This window comes from Zonotrichia leucophrys, chromosome 13 (assembly GCF_028769735.1).
Source record: "Zonotrichia leucophrys gambelii isolate GWCS_2022_RI chromosome 13, RI_Zleu_2.0, whole genome shotgun sequence".
Lineage (NCBI taxonomy): Eukaryota > Metazoa > Chordata > Aves > Passeriformes > Passerellidae > Zonotrichia > Zonotrichia leucophrys.
The window spans coordinates 11,155,767-11,169,380 of NC_088183.1; the positions used below are offsets into that span (position 1 = coordinate 11,155,767).

The 13,614-nt window shown below is 38.3% G+C and overlaps 1 protein-coding gene across 6 annotated transcripts in view; it reads right to left on the reverse strand.

Moving 5' to 3' along the window:
* ATP10B (ATPase phospholipid transporting 10B (putative)) overlaps nucleotides 1-13,614 on the reverse strand; it is a 166,596-nt gene that overhangs the window by 137,414 nt on the left and 15,568 nt on the right. For 4 of the 6 annotated variants that reach the window (XR_010441892.1, XR_010441895.1, XR_010441894.1 and 1 more), the window contains exons 3-4: nucleotides 13,416-13,460; nucleotides 11,980-12,988 (exon numbers count right to left, since the gene is read on the reverse strand). The exons of 1 other annotated variant lie outside the window; for it this stretch is intronic. The gene's annotated coding sequence lies outside the window, so the exon portion shown is untranslated. Of the gene's footprint in view, nucleotides 1-745; nucleotides 1,689-11,979; nucleotides 12,989-13,415; nucleotides 13,461-13,614 lie in introns of those variants that run through there. One more of the 6 variants, XR_010441896.1, reaches the window with a different exon arrangement.

A 13,614-nucleotide genomic window follows, 5' to 3' on the forward strand; every position in this document is an offset into this window, starting at 1 on the left:
TGCTGACTTATGGGTCCTTTCCACAGAGATTTCTGCCAGTAAAATGAGTTTCTACCCAAGTTCACGGCTGATGGGAACTAATTTGAATGTGCCTCACAATTGGTGTGAATTAGTGGAGCCCAGCTGACCTCACTCTAATTTGAGAGCTCCTACCATTACAGATTTGCATTTAGAAATTACTCATCAAGTCAAATTCCAAATACTTTCATATCCTTTCCAATCATAGAGACCATAAGGATTGTGTGTTCTTTGGCCTTTCAAATGTAATTATTAGTCAGAAAAACACTCCAGCTAAATGAATCTCTCTCTCACCATCTTTTATAATTTTCTAGTTCTGTTCACAATGCTTTCCAACCTCTACTTTTTATTTCAGAATTCACCTTCTTCTGTTACTACAGCTGAATTGAAAGAAATTTCTTAAACATTTGATAAAACAACTATTAAAATAATTGCCTCTTTTTCTTTTTGATAGATAATTGTGTATGTATTTCAATATCAATATGACCTTATCCTTTACTTATAAGCAGGGATCTGGCTCTAAGTTTATGTAAGCAACCTCCCAAACCCAAGCGTGTAAGTAAAGCAAGCTAGTGTTTTTTAAAGTGCTTCCTAAACAAACACAGAATTTGCTCCAAATAGCAGTAGGCAGCAAGAATGGAAATAGTTAAAATTTTCAGGATGCCCACTCAATGACAAAAGATTAAACTGGCTGTCTTGTAGCTAAACTAATTGGTAGGATGTCATTGATGAGTAGATGCCAAGCCCAAGTCCCCAGAGATTCTCAGACCTTTAAAGTCCTACAAATGCCTCCTGGAAGGTGTTTGGAGCTCTCCGTCTGTACTGCAGGATCAGCCCCTCTCTTGTCAGCACACATGCAGCTGTCCCTGCATTACCTTAGAGCCTCCACTTTTCCCTCTGTGCTTATTCACAACTCCCTTTATTTCCTTCAGCATTGTGGAAGTTCCTTTATTTCTCCCCCCACAAACTGGTATTTATCAGGAAACCATTCCTGGCCCCCAACACCCACACAGCATCCTTTCTTTCTGTTTTTATCATAGCCATGACCTTAGAATGTCTCCTGTAGCTTTTCCACCTGACACTGCTGTAGCTACATGCCAGATATCTCCAGGTATAACAGATGGTGGAGGAGCTGTCTGTATTTTCAGTTCAGAGTCAATCTTTTCAACAGGTTATGACAGTTTGTGGAACTATTTTTTTTTCCTGCTTTTTCTGCCTTTTCTTTATTACTTTAAAAAACCAAACAGCACCCAGTGCTTTGCAGTAAGTGAGGGCACTTGGAACAAGGAAGATGTTTGGGGTGGTGCAGGGTTAATTACAGTTTTATCTGTGAGTAGATGTGAAGCAGTTCATATTACTAGGATTGAGAAGATCTATTTCTTCACACATCTTTGTAAAAGTATCATTTAAAGCGTCTGTTCATTACAATTTCTGGCCTTAAAATCCTCTGTCTTCTCATGGTACAGGAGAGAGGGGAGAGGCAGAAATCCAAGTTCTATTTAGCATCTCTATTGCTTTTTAATGATCTCTTTGGAGCCTTAAATGATCATTTAATATCTTCTGTCATCGTTTTTCAGAGTTTCACCCAATCCTCAGCGTCACTGTTGGTTTTCATGGCTTTTAGCTCCCCAGCATTTCCAGGCATCAGCAAACCTTCCCTCCTGTCTGAGCTGGCAAGGATAATGGTTATATCCATCACAACAGGGATTCAGTGACAATTCACTGAGCTCATCCTAAACATCCTCAATGCAGTTCATTACTTGCAAGTCCATAAAGTCTGTTTTTCCTATGCTCAGTGTCAATCTGCCCCATTTCAGCTCTTTCAAACCACTGTCTTATACTTGGAACACCAAATGCTGCATATTCCAGATGATCAGTGCCTGTGAAAAGCCACTGCCTCTCACTTGGGCCCTTAATTTACAGCCATCTATCTTATTTTATAGTCAATTAATAGTTTTCATGTCTGCTAAATTCTATTTTTTCTTTTTGTGGAATTGAAGAAATAAAAATTATTTTTGCTTAGTTTTTCTGACAAAAATTATACCATCTCCTCAGCAACCTCTTCCTTTTCACCTGTTTCCCAGGATCTCATTAAAATTTTGTTATTTTCTTCCCTGTTCATATTTTTATTTTTGTTGAGTGCCTCCATGCCTGCTTTCACATGCCTCCTCATTAACATCTAATTTACTAGTATTTAATTTTGCTAGAAGTATTTTGAATGTAGTTTTACATTAACCTGTATCGCTTACAAGTTTATTTTATATCAAGGTCAATGCATATGACCTTTTCTTCTGATTTTACTTCTCACAATATGACAAGTACCCTGGAAAAATATGAATTGTTTATTTTCCCCCAGGAATTCCTAAAATCTGCTTAGATTTTTATAAACTGATTTCCAAATTCTAGCAAAGCAAAAACCAAATGATGAAAACCCATCGTTCATTTCACAATTTGTATCCTCTAGAAAACAAGCTATTAGAAATACAAGCAGTAGATACTCTACAAAAATGAAATGCAAAGTGATGTAAATGAGTAAGATGCCATTTCAGCAGCATTCAGAGCACGTGTGAGTGCACACAGATACCTGCTCTAAACTCAGACGCTCCATATACTGATCATCTGAGAACTGTGATGTTAAAACATTTCTCTGAGTTATCCTTAGGATGAGCCCTTTGGGTGCCTGCCAGGAGACTGCACAGCCTCAGATTGCTGAGAACACAAATTTGGCAGAAACATGCATTGTTCTGCTGCTTTTTAACTTTTTTGCCCCCCCCCAAGTTTTTCCTGTTTAGGATTGAGAGGGAAGAAAAAAAAAATATACCATGTGGAGGCTTGTTCAAAGTGAAATAAATTTGTGACTTTTTATTTACACTGGTCCTAAGAGGCTTCCTCATGATATAGCAGCACAGCTCCTGAAAGCAGAGACTGCTCTGAATTTCCCAGTCAGAGAATACCTCCCCAGTTTAAGGATAAAAGCAAATTGCAGGGGGGAAGCTTTCTTCCCCTCCCTTGAAGGAAGCAAAACCTACAACAACACTGGCAAAATCTGAAAATGTACTTTTGGCTCAAACTAAATGCAAAGATATGTAGAAGAAAAAAAATGATATATATATATATCTCAAAGCTCAAACCTACTGTTGTCTCTATTGAGAGGAAGCAATAAAATCCAACACTGCCTCCTCCACTCCTATAAATTTAGCACTTGGCTAAATTTATTGAGCAGTTATTTCCAGGAAGCTTTTTCCACAATCATTCTGCCTCCTGCTCCTCTCTCCACAGTCAGCAGAGCTGTGGAAGTGTGACCTTCTGACAGAGGATGGCACTGAGAGGAGAAACAAGAATTAGATGACAACTGGGCACAGAGCCCATCAATTCTCCAGCTGGAATATTTTGCCTTTCAAGGTTTCAGATTAAAAAGTGTGAGGAGGGGTAAGAGAAAAGGTTTAAAGGGAGGCTCTGGAAGAGAGAGAGAATGGGGCAGGGAAAGCTGCAACGTAAGCAATTTATAGAAGTCTGCAGGATCCTTTGTGTGTCCTGAATGGGAAGCTTATCAAAAAGAGCATAAAGCTGTTCTGACAAGATAACACAGTGTGTGGTATCAGGGAAAAAAGGTAATCTGTTAACAGATCCTTACAAAAGGATTTTTTTTTTTTTTTTGTTACATAAGTGCACTTGGACATTCATAAAGTGAACATGGCAAACCTGATGAATGGCTGGAGTTTAAATGGTTAGTCTCTGAGCAAACAGAAAATGCTCAAGGAGAAGTTGGTTATGAAAAGCAAAAACTTTTCAAAGAGCAGGATGCTGACAGGTGATTCAGGGTCTGTCAGAGATAGCAATACTGTATTCAGGAAATATTTAACTCTTGTGATTATTCACTTTCTGTGTGTGACTCTGGGGATTTTAATATTCTTAACTTCTATTTTTGTCTGGGAAACAGCAAAAGCAAGCCATGTCCTCCATCTGCTCAGGGTAAATAATGATTAGCATCTTTATCTAATTGAAATAAGACTTTTTTGGAAACTTAAATGACTTATTGTTTTCTTTGGTTTTTATCAGCATATTTTGCCTCATATAATGCCACTTCAATATCTTCCCCTAACACTGGATGCAGGGCATGGGGGTCTTATTTGTACAGACTTGAGAACCCCATTAGGATGAAAAAGCATGATCTCTTATGTTTTAAATATAGTTTTAATCCATACTTATCAGCGCAGATATAAAGTGCCAGAATTATTCAGCCAAAATCACCTGGGACTCTTGGGGAATTTTTCAAGAAAGTTAAAAAAGAATAATTCAGGGTGCATGCCTCAGAGTTTTGAAGCAAGGAGATAAACTACTTGAACTGAAGGGAGAAAACCTGAACCAGAACCAATGCCCAGGCTCTGCTGTGAAGGAGAACATGTATCACAATAAATGTTCTCATTCAAAGTTAAACTTGTCAAGAAAGTGTTCACAGGTCATGGTATCCTGTTAAGAGATATTAAACCTCATTTTCTTACATAAGAACATAAGGAATGGCCTGTTGAGTAGGATATTACTCAGTGTTGTGTTGTGCTCTGGGCAGTGCCACACAAGACAGTTTTAAGAGAATAAAGAAGCTTTTCCCTTCTGTACAGTGCCCTGGCCTTGCTGTTCCCTTCCACCCCATCCCTCTGTGTTTGTGCATCTAGAGCACACATTGCTGCAAGGTTCCTTTTAATGAGCAATTAAAAATTTAGTCCTTTCACAGCAGAAATGTGTCCAATTGCTTCTACTCCTTGCTGACACTGTTCAGCTGTCACCCCAGCCTGCTGCGGCAACAAACTCCACTAAATTCACAAACATTAATAAAAAAGTGCATCCTTCGTATTAAACCAACCTCCCACCACCAGTCCAACCAATCCATGTTTGTTCCAGCTACAAGGGATTTGATGAACACCAGCTTTTCATTCACTTCATTTTCATGACTTTGTAGACCTTGTCTTAGTCCCCTACTTTAGGCCTTTTTTCCTCCAGACTGCAGAGTCCCTGCAGAGTTTTTTTATTTAATTTCCTTGTAAGACCATGCCCACATCCTTTCACATTGCAGTGCCTTTCTCTGTGCTTTTTCTAACGGGATCAAATCTCAAGATGCAGAAAACAAATCTGCCTACAGCTGAGAGCCCCAGGGTTTCATTTACTCACAAAGTGCTGCTTCTCCCTTTTCCCCATTTCTCTTCTGACTGAACACACAATTTTACAAACCTCCTAACCTGCCTTTTCACTCCTCTTACATCCCTGATTTTGGTTACATTTTATAAGGCTCTCAGTCCTTCATTTTCCAGCTCAAATGTTGTATCTCACTGATCTCTGGCACACAAGACCCATCCCATCCAAGAGCAACCCAGGAACTCTCAGACATTTCTGTTTTATCTGTTGGCAGATGAGTGGGAATCACAAGGGACCTGCCCACATCTACCTCCAAGCTCTTAAAACATCCAAAACAAAGCAGGTAAATTTAAACCACACAGGAGAGGTTAAAGTGGGGTTTTATTTTCATGCTCAGAAACTTCCCTTTTGGTGTGTTGGGAGGAAGAAGGAAGAGAAAGCCTTTGAAATTCTTGAAGCCAATTGTATTTAACAAAAGAGGATAAATGTCAAGATTTTTTCCCTATAGGACTAGTTTACCATGAATGACCCTAAAAACCTGATGATTTGTCTTGGACTGTGAGCTGAGACTCCTTTAACAGCTCCATCTATACCACAGGGAACTAGAAACCACTTACTGCAAATGTCAAATTTTGAGCAGAACTCCCTAAAACTTCAGTTATTTCCACCCCCCTACACCTATATATTGTACAGAAAAATGGTCTTCACTGGGATTTATGACAATTTTGAAGACATTTCTCTCTAAAACATTGTTTCAATTATCTGTACACAAACATTACACTCTTGGCTTTGCCTGATTCAAACAAGAAAATCAGCACATTTTTTATTTAAGACTTGGTCCTTTTCTCACTTGTAGCAAAGGTTTGTTTATTTTAAGCCTTGAAGCTGTTCTAGTCAGCTCTCCTCATGCTGAGAGAAAAACACGCTTCATCCATTACCATCTCTTCAAACCTCTTAGGAGATAATTAGGCATTGCAATTGATTGCAATTTATTAATCAGACAGTCTGCTATAACTTTTTCCTTGTCTTGTTTTTAAACCATAACTTTATAGTTGCAGAAAATGACACAGAAAATGGAACTCTAGCCAGATTCTTAAGTGCAATTCATTCTAAATAATTTTTGTTTTCTATTTATCCCTTATGTCTTGTCTAATATTTTTAAGGGATCATGGAAAAGTGTTCAGTTACACTGTTATGGCACACAGCAAATTTGTTTCATACAAGAAAACAGATAGTATTTTATTTACCACTGATTTTTGTGGCTCATGCTTTCTTCTAACCGCTACTGCCCATCTGTATTGTTTTTAACTGATAAAAATCCCAAATTCTATTTCAATATTAATGCCTTACCATTAATTTGGTTACCTACAGCAAGTTTGAGTATAATGCTCCAGTTGTTGCCCAGACAAATACATTTTTGTGGAATTAAGCAAGTCAGCCATACACAACTTCTTGAGGGAAATGCTTATTTGGAAACAGACATTTGAAAACATGTTTTAATTTAATTTTGTTCTATTGTGTGTGATAGCACTGGTGAAGAGTTTTCATGACATGTTTAAGGATGTCATGGAGACACATTACTCTGGCATAATATCTGTGATATGCCTAACAGCACTCCAAAATGAAATGGTGGCTCTGATCTCTCAAACTAAGAAGCTACAGAACAAAAAGCATCAGTTCATGTTCTACTGTCTGTATTCTGCCCCAATATCAGGTTCATTTTCAAATGTGTCAAACCTAGATGACCAAAAGCATTCCTCTCTTGAACCCTCCCCAGGACTGAGAGATAATACACAGCAGAGCAGTAACCTGAAACACGGAACAAGCTTTACAGCAGAGCACTGCAGTCAAGGGAGCATTGTGCTGGGCTTGGCAGCTTTTAGGACAGGGAGGCTGAAAGGTTTGAGTTTCATTTGTCTGGCTTTCGTGTCTCAAGTTTCAATCACCCCCCTTTTACCACCAGGTACACAAACCATTGTTTCTAAAGTGCAGAGGCTCTTTCCAATTGGTAATACTAGAGTTTACTCCTGTTTTCATCTGGCTGGCAGATATTGCTCATTTTCAGCCTACCAGAAGGCGGAAAAAAACCCCCTCAGATATGCCCCCCACTCCCAAATCTCCTTCAACTACAGCAATAAGTTCATTTACTTCCAATTTAGCTTCTCCCACAGCAAAGAACTATATAGTAATATATAGTTACAGCAATCATGGACCAGCTTCCTGACCTAATTTTGTTTCTCACAAAACCTTTTCTTTGGGAGACTTCTTGAACAAAACAGCTTCTCTCTCTCAGCTGCCATTTCATAAAAAACCTCAAACAAAACTACACAAAACACCAAACCCACTTTTTTTTTTGAGTGGAAAAAGTTATTCTGATAGAAATTTTGAACAGATATAGTCTTGGCCATTTCGCAAAATAACATTTTCTAGCCTAAAAGAGGGAGAGAGTGAGATCTGTCCACTCATCTCAGAGTCAGCACTGCACTTACAGCTCAGATCTACAGCAGAAATTGCAATGTGAACTTTGATCCTGCCTCATCTTTCTCCCCCTCTTCTCCAAGGAATGTATTGAACATTGTTACTTCAGTTTTTGAGCGATTTTCGTGTTTCACTTGGTTTCTTTTGCCTGCAAACACATGTACATCTGCACTATATCACTGCAATGAACTTTTCCTTCTAGAAAAGATTTTTCTTAATATTCTTTGCAAATATAGAAAAGACTAAGAACATTTCATTCAACTAAACACAACAAAAAGTCCCTGTGTTAATCACAGGTTTTGATGTCAGTCAGTTTTGCTGAAGATTCGTCAAAGATCCATCTCCACAAGGATGAGCAGTCCTACACATGGTTGTTACAGGAAATGAGTGTTTAATTCAGTGTAGCATTGACATTGCTACTCAGTTTTGAGTGGGGTTCTCTGTAAATCAGAATCTTTCTCCTTTAAGTCTCCAAGAATTGACCTGAGCAGGGAAATTAAGAGAAAGCTACCAAGTTCATTTTGACCAGGCCAATAAACTGGTGTTTCACCCTTGTTTACTTTCAGCAAGAGCCCTTAGAACCCTTGTGAAAGTCTTTTCACATGGTTGGTACTATTTCACTGGTCTCTTACCATCTATAAATACATGTTTATATGCCCCTCTCAGCAGTATTTCACACTGGTGGCACACTTACATTACACAGTTACATTTTTCTTCTCATATAAAAGAAGAAAAAATTATCAGTGCAAACTAAGAGTAAAGCAGCAAAGTATGACAGGAGGAGGTTATGTTGATAAGAATTGCTATTCAATGCCAAAGAACTCCTACTGGTGTCTTTGTAAAGAATCACAACTAACTGCTGTTTTACAAGAAAAAATTAGCCTTTTTTCCCTATCCTAGACGCTATCTCTAAATACATAAATCCTGAGAAAAAGCATTTTAGCACATTAGAATATAATCAGCAACTAGGCATTTGAGTTAAAGTTAGGGAATAATCAACATCCTCATGAGAAATGAGCACTTTCTCTTAATCACAGTGTGTAACAGCTGACTATCAAATAGATGCCATTGCTTATTCTGCCAAAGAGAAACCTCTGAGCAGTTTTATTTTTATGGTGTCTCTCAGTCTGAGGAGAGACACATGTTTGTGACATAGAACACAGACACAGAAGAGAAGCACACTGAGGTGGAGGTTACAATACTCTTGCAATGGTCATTCTATCAAATTTTCTATTGTTTTGCTTCTTCCACAAAATTCTTGAAAGTTGAAGTTTGTGAATAATGGTAAAGAATGAGAATATTGTGTACAGAAATCAGAGTATCATCTGGAATTTTGTGTCAGCTCACTTGATGCAAGAAACTAAAAAGTCCTTATAGACACACACACTTACATACATACATAAAATACACCTCAGGAAGAAACATGTTTATATGCATATTTATATTAATATATAATTCATATTTGAAATATTAATCCAAAATATTCTCAAATAAAGTGAAGCACAAATTCACCAAGATTGCCATTATATTACAATCTTCAATATCACTGTATGGGGTAGATTTTAATGATCTAAACAATAATTCTCTTCTGAAAATGGGAAAACATGAATTTTGGAGAACATACCGACTGGAACTTCTTTACATGAAATTAATTGATGAATTAGCAACTGAACTGCTAATATTGCCTGCCTGCAAGTATCTGCATTCACGAGTTAGGCAAGTCAGTAATTGAAATGCAGGAGCCTAGCCCCAGGGAAACAGTGCCAGGAGCTGCAATTACTTTTCCAAAGTTAGAAAAAAAAGGTAGAGTCAGCGCTGGTGAGGTGTCTAAAATCGAATGTTTTATGCAGAATCCAGAAGCCAAAACTCATTAGCACTGTTTGTCCAGCTAATGTAAGTAACAATTGTGGAAAGAAGTTTCCCAGCCTGAGCCATTTTTAAAGTGCTAACTGTAATTTTCCTGTTTCTAAAAGCATCATGGATATACAGCATTTCAGAAGCAGCTCTTATCCAAGGTCTCTCTCATACATTCTTAACTAAGAAAACACTATTATGTCCTTATTAGTACAATTAAATGATTCCAGTTTATATTTGAAACAAGTTTATATCCTACTCATGAAGAATTTTTACTAAGCATTTGTAAGCTCAGACACATTTTTTGATTTCTTTGCCTAGCACAGTGGCAGAAAGGGAATAGCTGGTTTTTCTACATGCTTCCACAGTGTAAATAGTGTTTAAAAGAAGAAATTTATTATTTAGTAGCTTGCATAAGATTCTCCAAATCGTCTTTAGTAGCCACTCTAAAAAGACAATCTGAAACATGGTGCCGGAGTAAAACCCCACAATTTAAAAAAATATACATACCCTATACTCTCATTTCAAAACTGAACCAAAGGAGTTAAGGTAAAAGCAAAGGCAATATGCAACAGAAACTGAATTGCAGTCATCAGCATAATGAGAACAAATTGTTGCCACGTCCAGGCTTGATTCTATCTGCTCCCCTTTCCTGCCTCTCACAGCAAATGACAGTAATTACTGCCTAATACTGCTTTTGGACAGTGTATGAAAAAGCAGGGGAGAAAAGAAAAGACTAGAAATGTAAAATCCAGCAAAATATTCAATCCTTTTGCTAGATTTTTGGCATTAATAGGACCAGGCTCACTCAACTTTTTAATTACCAAAAACTTGCAATCAAGGTGAATATATTCATACCATGAAGTATCTACAAGGGCTTAAGATCTTATGAAAACTCATAGGTGTAAGCTACTGGCAGAACTTGTTTCTTTATATAATGATATCAGATTGGGTATAAAAAGAAGTTTAATAAAGGTTTATTTCTCATCTAACTGAAAAAAAAATTGGATCTCACCTCTTTATGTGCCTGCTTGAAACAAATAACACTGATTGTAGTGAATAATATCAGCCTGTGGCAGATCCCTTGGATGCTGCATATGTCTATGCTACTCAAAAACCTTTGTTAGGAGAATGAGTTTTGTTATCATTATTTTCCATTAACATGAAGAAATTATTCAACAGCATTAATCATGTGAAATTCTTTGCACTTGACTCCTTTCAGTGCTACAAGATCAAAACCAAATACATCTCAGTTGGAAGTTACCATATCTATTTGAGAACCAAGAAAACCACTGCAGATAACTGTATGACTTGCAAACACATGGCTTTTGTCTTTGCAGCGCTGGCTTATCTAAAAGAAATTAGTTACTTCAACCTGGATAAGCAGATCTACAGTTGAGGCTGTTGAATTATTATTTTCTCCAGGAGCTGATGCACTCCCCTCTGACAGCAAACAAAGGAAAGCTGCAAGGTAACACCTGGCCTTGGGCAGGAGATGGGGACAGTTTGAATGTACACTGCCAAGAGAGGCTTATTCTCTCCTTATTTCAGTTTGCTGGCATCAGCATCCTGTAAGGACCCCAGAGGGCCTGCAGGCAGGACCAAGTGCCAGGGAGTGGTGCAGAACTGACCAAAACACCCTGCACAGGGAGATTCTGGAGATCCTGGTGTCAGACAGGCTGATGTTTTATGCCATGGCTGCCCTCAAACCCCAGCTCCTCCCAGGGCATCGGGGATTTCAGAGCACCCTTCCCTGCCAAGGAATGCCTTTTGCTCAACTCTCACAAACTCTGCTTGCTCCTTAAACAGCCTTGAACCGTGAGACAATCTGACACAGGCACTGACATCCAATCCATTTTCTTAGCTTTCCTGACCATGTTATACAGTTTGTATCATCTCTCCACAATTGTCTGTCTGTGCAAAGCCCAAAACACCACTACTAACTGGTGATCTGGTTCCTGATATGCATTCCTTTGTAGCACCTCTGAACACAGCAGAGATGCTGGAAATGGCAGCACGTGCAGAATGTACCTGTGCCAGTTTGGTGTTTCATGTCATGCCTGCTGCAGAGAGGTTGTTATAACGTGTGGAGCAGACATCAGGGACTGAGCAACATGCACTTAGGTCAGTCATGCAGAACTGAAGATCAGCAGTGCCTAAAGAATGAAAACTTGTTTGCCACATCAGGACAAAAATCACTGAATGCTAGACCAAATGATGCAGATGGTGAACCTATTAAAATTTATTGCTTGATACCCAGCCAATTTCTTCTACCCTGGATGTAAATTGACGTGATAATCAAATGCTATAAACAAAATTAGAGTGCACTGTAGTACAGAATGATACACTAAAATTTCAAAGCAAATACCACATAATAGCTACTGATTCATGATTCCAAAACTTTAGGAAAAAAGTTACTTTCATTGGCATGAATTACCAAAAACATTAGATAGATACCTTAAAAAGAAAACCAAACCAAAAAAATTCTAAACATAGACATTCCACAGCACAGATTATTTTTATTATCATGAAAACAAAAGCAGATTTATTTGCTTTGTTTGAAATTTACACAAGGAAAATCCAGGCTTTCCCTGACTAATGTGCTGTCAGTGCATAACTGCCTGGTTTGATTTGGCTCAAGACTTGCAGAAGCAATCAATCACTGTGAAATGCCTGACTCTCCAGCTGAATGCACTGCTTACAGAGGGCTGAGCATATGCTTTAAGGAATAAAACCATGAATGTTACCAATTTCTCCTTTCTCCCCCATCCTCAAACAATTTTTTGTGCCCAGAAAGAATGAAAGCTTCCACAGAAATACATTTATGACATCCATGAAGGACATGTCCTGCCCTTTCATGATTCCCCTCATATTAATCTTTCCATCTGTAGAGCTGCTACTGAGAGATGTGTAACATGCCAGTGATAAGGTTAAAAATAAGAAAATGCTATTGTAATAGTGAGCACAATTTGGCCTAATTCATATATCTCTTTTCTAGACTGGAAAAATATTCTAGTCAACAGAAATTAGCCCACCCTTTTATCTGCCACCACCTCCTTCTGAAATTAATCTCTGTAATGTTACAAAGGAAAGGTTTTTATGTGCCATAATTGAAACAAAGCTCCATAAAATCACCTGTGAACCATCCTCTATTTCTCTGCCAGGTCTGGGTGAGACCCACTCACACAGAAGCAAACAAAACTGAGCATCTGCTGATGGCATCTCTGTGCCTGTGCAGGGATGAGAACTGTGAGATGCAACCAAAGAGAGGATGAAATGTCAAACATTGCCCTCAGAATGTGGAAGGAACAATGTCCTGCACAACCAGATTAACTCCTCTCTTTGCTGCTGCTGTGAGCTCCCCCTGGCTCACCAAGGAGCTCTTGGTTTTGCTGCCATCGACTGAAACCCTGGAGCAATTCTGCTGCTTGTTGAGCATTTCCTACTTCTGCTCACCTGTACGGCATCTGTGTGCATCCTGAACCTGAATTAGGCAGTCTAGAGAGGGCTGGAAGGGAAAAACCAATGAGCATGACAGGACAAAAGAGCAGCCAACAAAAAAGTTAGAATGGGAAAATCCCTTAATAGAAGTCAAGACTACAAATCATTCCAGAAATCATAGTTAAATTAATCTTTTCCAAGCCAAAAATCCCTAAAAAATAAAAGCAAACTCGGGTCTATAAACTGACTTTTTGTTATATACTTTATCTTCCTTTTCTCTGCTGTTTCATTCTTTTCTTCCACCAGTAAGAGGAAGGAAAACAGAGCCTGCCATCCAGTGTGGCCCAAGAAATTATGTCCCTGCTCCTTTCTGCAAAATCTTCTTATTTTCTGAGGAGCTGAATAATTCCAAGACAGAGTAAAAGAGGTATTTATGTTCTAATACTGTAGAAATAATGTCATTATGCTGCATAACTTCTCATTCAAGTACTCACTGATAAGGTTCCCCAGTTTGAGTAGGTTACATACAACCATGTTGCCTGGAAAAATGGGAAAAACAACCCCAGAATTTGGCATCAGAGATTTAGATGACTACATACTCTATTCCATGACAGCTATTTAAGATAATCAGCAATACAGAACTTTACTAATTATGTACTGCAGTTTGTGTTTTGAATACAAAAAAGATTCATT